This window comes from Saccopteryx bilineata, chromosome 10, assembly GCF_036850765.1.
Source record: "Saccopteryx bilineata isolate mSacBil1 chromosome 10, mSacBil1_pri_phased_curated, whole genome shotgun sequence".
Classification (NCBI taxonomy): domain Eukaryota; kingdom Metazoa; phylum Chordata; class Mammalia; order Chiroptera; family Emballonuridae; genus Saccopteryx; species Saccopteryx bilineata.
The window spans coordinates 38,072,633-38,080,456 of NC_089499.1; the positions used below are offsets into that span (position 1 = coordinate 38,072,633).

Consider the following 7,824-nt stretch of genomic DNA (forward strand, 5'->3'; position numbering starts at 1 on the left):
CACCACAGGTCGGTATATATGATTTTTATTATAGTTAGAATCTTCCTTGACAAGGTCCAAAGAATGCTTTCATTGCTCAAAAAAGCCCATTTGGTTCCTAGTGAAATTAGCTCCTGCCTCTGAGCTTGAAAACTTCTCAACTCTTCTTTTCCCTTTCCTGACCACGAAGCATGCTGTAGCAGATATTTGAAAGCACTCAGTGTATTCTGGACAGTGGTGTATAAACAAGTTGTAAACAAACAAACAAACAAACAGGAGTGATCACAGTTAGTCATGAGCGGCATGCCAGATACAAATAAGGGGAGGAAGCCTCTTAGAAGGGGCAGCTTGGGAAGGCCTCTCGGAGGACATTGCGCCTTTGAACTGAGCCTGGAAGGATGAGCAGGAGCCTCCAGGGAAGTGTATTTCAGGCCAAGAAAACAGCAACTGCAAAGGCTTGAAGGAAAGAAGAGAAACGGCATACTCGAGGAGGCTGGAAGGGGGTCAGACCTTCCAGAGCTCAAGGACTGCAGAGAAATGAAGGTATGCACTGCTTCGGGCAAAGGCCAGCAGAGACAAGCTTCAGAGACTGTGGTGAAGAGTTTAGATTTTGCTTTAAGTACAACATGGAGCCGTTGAAAGGTTTTCAGTATGGGAAAGATGTGATCTGATTTAAATTTTCTGTGGATCTCTGGCTGTTGCTTCATTTATTCATTCAGCCACTATTTGTTGAGAGCCAGGCAATGTGCTAAGCACCAGAAATAGAAATAGAGAAGTGAACAAAAAAGAAAAAATCCTGCCCTTGTGGGTAACTTACTATCCCAGTTTTCCAGGGATTTCGTAGGACATGGCAATTTTAGTGCTGAAATAAGGACAATTCTGAGTAAACTGGGAGGGCCACCATACACGGAGCATACATTATCCCCACTAGAAATGGAAAATAAACATAACAAACAAGTAAATCATATCGATGGTTTGATAGTGACAAGGGGATCTGGAAGTTTGGGTGAGGGGTGATGTTCTGGATATGGTGGCTAGGGGAAGTTTTCCTAGGAAGGTGAAGCAAGAGCCTAGCAGTGTAAAAGTTTTGGAGAGGAGCTTTTCAGGTAGAGGAAAGAGCAAATGCAAAGGCTCTGAGGCCAGTGTGGGCCTGGCAGTATTTGCATAGTAGTAAGAAGGGCAGTGTGGCGGGAACAGAATATGTGAGGGCCAGGTATTAGGGAGTGAGGTTGGAGAGGTGGAGGAGTGAGGGCAAGCTATGCAGGACTTTGTAGAGCATTATAAGGACTTTGAGATGGGTGCCATTGGAGATTAGGAGCAGAGTAGTGACATGATCTGATGTATAGCTTATAAACATAAGTCTTGGTGTGTTGAGAAAAGACCGAAGGGGGCAAAGGCAGAGTAGGGAGAGCAGTTATGAAGCTGTGGGGGTCGTCCAGGTGACAGATGCTGAGGGTTTGAACCAGGGAGAACCCCCCCCCCTTTTTTTGTATTTCTATGAAGTGAGAAGCAGGAGGCAGAGAGACAGACTCCCTCATGCACCTGACTGGGATCCATCTGACATGCCCATTAGGGGGTGATGCTCTGCCCATCTAGAGCATTGCTCCGTTGCAACCAGAGCCAGGCTAGCACCTGAGGTGGAGGCCATGGAGCCATCCTCAGTGCCCAGGCCAACTTTGCTCCAATGGAGCCTTGGCTGCGGGAGGGGAAGAGAGAGATAGAGAGGAAGGAGAGGGGGAAGGGTGGAGAAGCAGATAGGCACTTCTCCTATGTGCCCTGGCCAGGAATCGAACCTGGGACTTCCACATGCTGAGCCGAAGCTCTATCACTGAGCAAACTGGCCAGGGCAAGAGGCCCATTTTGAGGCAGCCTCATGTTAATAGGTTGAATGTGGTGGGGAGATGGTAAGGGAGAAAAATGGATGCAAGGTGATCTTCTGCTGATTGAGCAAGAGGGTAGAAGGAAAGTCCTCTGCTGAAATCAGGTTTGGGTAGAGACAGGGAACCAAGAATTACTTGGAGCAAAGTGTGAAATATGCAAGTGGAGATATTAGGGGAAAGGGGGTTGTGGGAACTCAGAGGTGTTTGGAATATAGAGAACAGCTGCAGCTTGGAATGTAAGTTAGGGAATCCTTAGCAAATGCATGATATTTAAGGCAGTGGGGATGGGTGCTATCTAGGAAGAGAATGTAGAGAGAAGTGATTGAAATATTACTCCCCAATTCTTTGCTCCATGGTATTACATGCCTTTGTCACTATTTCATGGCAGATAGAATTAACTTGACTTTGCATTGGGCCATATGGCTTATTTTGGCCAATAAGATCTTAGCAGCTATTATACTTGCATAGTTTGGCTTGGTACCTCATACTTCTGTCATTGTCAGAACAGCATAGCCTAAGGAGCTGATCTGTCAGCAGTCCCAGAATAAGACACCTGGAAAAGAACTGCCCCGGCTACCCCACAAATCCACAGCCTCAAGCAGAGTGGTTACTGGCCTGCAGATGCTGAGCAAGAAAAAAAAAACCCACTTCTTGTCATATATTTTGTGGTTGATTGTTATGCAGCAGAACCTGACTGACACACCTCCCTTCAGCCTCCTGTGCTCATTTTTTCTTAACTCCAGTGTTCCTCCACGTTGTCACAGCCTATTATCTCCCAGCTGTGGAATCTTTCATTTTCTCATCCAAAGTCTTCAACACCTATTTCCTTGGACCTTGCTAGACAAGGTGAGGGGAATGAGAATAGCACTTTGTTTCTAAAGTGATAACTTTGAGCACACAGCCCTTCAGGGAGCCTATAACACTTTTTACACCGTCTCATTTGGTCCTAACAACCTTATATAGTAGGTTGTCCTACTGAGGAGGCAGCCAAGGTTCAGCAGGAAGGAGGCTCTTGCGCCAGGACCCACAGCTGGAGGCAAGACAGAAGCCCAGTGACTGAGATGGAAGCCTAGGTCTTCTTATAGCCAAGCAGGAACAGAAAACCAAACACTGGCATTCTGGAAACAGGGTGGAAGGGAGACTTGTTTTTTCAGTGAATAACCATTTGTTCCTTTTGGATTGTGTACTGTGTGCATGTGTCACCTACACACACACACACACACACACACACACACAGAGCCCGGGGATAATCAGTAATATTAGCACACTTAAAGAAAGATGCCATCTGTGAGTTAAAGAGGATGGGAAAGGGGATTCAGAGAAACATGTTTTTTTTTGTTTCTAGGTCTGTCCAAGAAAGGGGACCTGAAGTGCAATGTCTCAGTAAGGCTTCTCCATTCCCTGGTCTGATCTGATGCCACTAGACAGATTTCCTTTGGATGGAGAATATTAGAGCTGCAAGCACTAAAATTTCTAGAGAAGGAGAGTCCCACTCAGCATGGGCTTCTGCTCCCTCGGGTCTGGAATCCCTGGGGTCCCAGCACTCACCTTTATCTGGCAGCAGGGTCAAGAGACAGACACCCATCTGGAGAGGCCCAACCTAAGAGATCACCCTCCAACATCCCCCCTTGAGCCCTGACATCCTTCTTTGCATGGACCTGCCTGCTAGTAATAGCAGCCCAGATTGAGAGCAGGTGGCTTTTGTTTTTAATTCAGGGAGATTAAGTCCACCTCTATGTCCACAGCTCCTCCTGGCTCCTTTTTTCAGTTTCCCATCTATGAAAAGAGATGATGTGCTTGTGTGTGGGAGAGGGGGGGGGTGGAGTGAGGTGGGGGAGCGTCAGCTCTCCAGGCTGGGACTGGGGAGGTGCCTAAGAGGGAGGGTGGATTTGAATCTTTGCAGGAACAAAGGGGTACTTTGAAAAGGATGTCAGGACCACAATGCCCATAGCTTTGTTTTGTTTTGGTACATTAGTTTTCTTTTTGGTTGGGATATATAGCAAAGCGTTTAAAACTTCCTGTAACATTAAAGGAAGATGTGAGATAGTAAACAAATGTGAGCGAAGAAAAGACTGTTGGGGCAGCAGGCTGGCTGGTGGAACGTGAAAAGCCTGCATTTGCAGTTGCAGAAAAGAGATTTCTTTCAACCCAGTGTCCCAAGAGGCTCGGACAATTGGGGTGAACTCAGAGGATCAGGCTGTAGACAAAACCAGCATCTGCATTTGAAACGGGCTCCCGGGGGCTCTTCAGGGAGGCTTGCGGTGGGATCTGCCGCTGACGGGTCCCTCCAGCCTGGATAACACGTGGAAAATCCAAGCAGGAGGCTGGGCTCAGATTGCGGACCCTGCGTCTCCGGGGTCCAGGGGGGGTGGGGCAAAGAAACCCTGCGCCAAAAGCTGGAGGGCTTGGCTATTTTGCTTAAGGTCTCCTCCAAATGAGATGGGGAATAAACCCTCCTTGTTCGCCTCTAGCCAGGCCTAAGCCCCAGGTCCCCTTGGGTGTCGTCCAGGACGCCAGGCGCCGCTACTTACAATGGTGCTCAGACGACAGATGGCGGGCGGGGAGGGGAGAGGCGCCGGCAGGTGCGCGGGCAGCCGGGCTGCCCTGTGAATAGATCGCAGCCCGTCCGCTGCAGGCGGCGGCCGCCCAGCCCCGCGAACAATGACCGAGTTTTTCAAATTCCCCCGGGCTCGGCCACGCGCCAGCCGGGCGTGCGGACCGTTGTCCTGTGCAGGCCCAGCTCACCCATCCCGTGCGCCCGGGGCCCCCAGAACTCCCCTGTCCAGGTCCTTCTTGTGTGCGGGGCAAGGCCGGGCGTGCGCTCAGGTGTACACACACACACACACACACTCACACACACTCACTCACTCACTCGGGGCCTCGGGGCTCTGGTTGGGCAGGTGAGTACTTGGAAAGGTCGCGTGTGTGGCGAGTCCAGTGTGCAGAACACAATGGCTTTCTTCACTGGCACACAGGTCGACTTCAGAGAGAAGCAGTGGTTGGAGCTGAGCAATGAGCTCCGTATTCAGTTTAAGCCTCGGGCTGGGAGCCTCACGGAGGGCGCCGCAGACTGGATGGAGAGCTGCCGCGCTCCAACACCCCGCTCTAGCCAGCACCTGCACCGCTCCCTCCCTTCCCTGTGTTTTATGCTCCTTCAACAAAGTGAACCTGACCCCGGTAAAGCAGGTGTCCAAGGGTACCCTTTCTTTCCTTTCACCCTTAGGCCTGAAGCTTTCCTGAGGCCAGGGAGGCTTTTGTGGGCCGCCTGAGTGGAGTGCTCAGTCCTTCCGGAAGTGTCCCTAACCTACAGAACATAACATACTGACAATTGGGCAAGTCCATTGCAAATGGAGGCAGGACCCAGCTGCATGGGTGCTTTGTTGTTGAAGAGCTAATGGCAGCCAGGTGACCTGGCCTTGGGGCTGTGAATGTTTAAGGTGCGATTTGTAACTTTGAGATGGCTGTGTGTGTCCTCAGGGTCTCTAAGAGTGGTTTTGCTTCTCCCACTCTCTCAAACTCATGTGGACAGTAACAATAAATGCTACACAACAAAGAAACATTTGAGGCTCTGATTTTGGAAAAAAAAACACCTCCTCTTTGTAGTAAAGATGGACTGGAGTCATTCTGTTCTTCGGTGGTAACTCTCCATCTGCCTCTTTTACTTAACTTACAGGACTCCAATCCATTGCTATGTCTTCTGAAGAAGGGAAGCTCTTCGTTGGAGGGCTCAACTTCAACACCGATGAGCAGGCTCTGGAAGATCACTTCAGCAGCTTCGGGCCAATTTCTGAGGTGGTCGTTGTCAAGGCCCGGGAGACGCAGCGATCCCAGGGTTTTGGCTTCATTACCTTCACCAATCCAGAGCATGCCTCAGATGCCATGAGAGCCATGAATGGAGAGTCTCTGGATGGTCGCCAGATCCGTGTAGATCACGAAGGCAAGTCGGCCGGGGGAACCAGAGGGGGTGCCTTTGGGGCCCATGGGCATGGTCGCGGCTACTCTAGAGGTAGTAGGGAGCAGGGCTATGGGAGTGGCAGGTATGACAGTCGACCTGGAGGATATGGATACAGATATGGAAGGTCCAGAAACTATGGTGGCAGAAGCCAGGGTGGTTATGACCGCTACTCAGGAGGAAGTTACAGAGACAATTATGACAACCGAGAAGAGGCATGCACACCTAATGTAGATACACAGGAATAAAACTTCTGATCCAGGATTGTCCTTCCAAATGGCTGTATTTATAGAGTTTGGGAGCTGCACTGAAACATCTGTTTTAATACACCAACTTCTATTTTTGAACTGAGCTCCCAAGGTAGCTTGTTAAAGACCTTTTAGGAAGCTCCATGTATTTTTAATTTTTTTCCTCCCATTTAAAGACAATTCTGGGACATTTGTTGTCTGGTATTTTTCCAAGTTTTGAGTTTGATCTCACAGGATTGATTCTGGACACCCCCCTAAAAAAAATGTTTGACCAGACTGATATTCCCCCCCACCCCCAGAAATAGTGTATCTAGGGACATCTAAAAACTCATACAGAGTGTTTATTATGGTTAGGAAATTTCCAAATGCAACTAAGAATTGAAGAACAATTACTAGAGGGATTTTTTGTTATGTTTTTTTTACTGAAGATCACTGCCCTGATAATATAGAATTTTCTTCTTTTTTTTTTTTGTATTTTTCTGAAGCTGGAAACGGGGAGAGACAGACTCCTGCATGCGCCTGGATCCACCCAGCACGCCCACCAGGGGCGACGCTCTGCCCACCAGGGGGCGATGCTCTGCCCCTCCGGGGCGACCAGAGCCACTCTAGCGCCTGGGGCAGAGGCCAAGGAGCCATCCCCAGCGCCCGGGCCATCTTTGCTCCAATGGAGCCTTGGCTGCGGGAGGGGAAGAGAGAGACAGAGAGGAAGGGGAGGTAGAGAAGCAAATGGGTGCTTCTCCTGTGTGCCCTGGCCGGGAATCGAACCCGGGTCCCCCGCACGCCAGGCTGATGCTCTACTACTGAGCCAACTGGTCAGGGCCTAGAATTTTCTTAAAATACTTGTGATTGTCATTTTTTTTTAATACTGGAAGAAAAATTATTCTGTTGTGTTTCATGTAGCGTTTAGTATGTCCTTCATGGAGCTGATTAAAAAGATAAGACCTGAAAACCAAAAAAATAAATAAATAAATAAAGATGGACTGGTCCTCACTAGACCAGATCCCTCTTTCTATGCAGGGGTGGCCTGTGAGAGGAAGTCTCTTATAATGGTCACAATTCCTGTCCTGTCCTGCCCTTCTCGAAAAACCCCAGGGTTTTGTGTCCTTGATGCTATCAGTCAGCTGAATTATATCTAAAACATTATAATTCCTACCTCCTTACTTTCTTTAATTATCTGCCTCCATTTTGAGGTCTGTCTACATATATGATATATATTTATGTATACGTATACAGTTATATATATATCAATACATACCATACATATGATACATGTGTATCATATATACATGGTATACATATGGCTTGTCTGACCATGCAGAAGTCATTTTACTAGTTTAATCTTGATTGTGATCTCTCCTTTTTTCTGGAAAACAACATGTAACACCCTGTTAGAAGAACATTCCAGTAATTCTTCTATGCAGAGCAAGAGCACATCAGAATTGGAAGGGAAATTCTGTATTATTCTGGTGCAGTATTTCTCAGACCTTGTCATTCACACGCCACTTTTGTGATTTGTCTTATCAGGTACCACCTGTAATGATATTTATTTAGTATGTTTGTGTAAATCCTCTTGCTTTTTTTTAACTTAAATTTATGTTATAACTTAAATTTATTTTAAAAGGGTATTTTAGAGGTGATTCTGGGGACATGGTAACCCAAATGTGATTCTCTTCCATCCACTTTCAAATGAATTTCTTTCTCTCTGTCTCTCTCCAGGTAAGCGGACCAGTAGAAAGAAAGAGGGAGAGTTGTTCTCCCCCATCAG

At 47.9% G+C, this 7,824-nt stretch overlaps 1 pseudogene; it reads left to right on the forward strand.

Moving 5' to 3' along the window:
• The first annotated feature begins 5,482 nt into the window (after nt 1-5,482).
• Nucleotides 5,483-6,509, forward strand: LOC136314189 (RNA-binding protein 3 pseudogene; annotated as a pseudogene).
• Nucleotides 6,510-7,824: the final 1,315 nt, after the last annotated feature.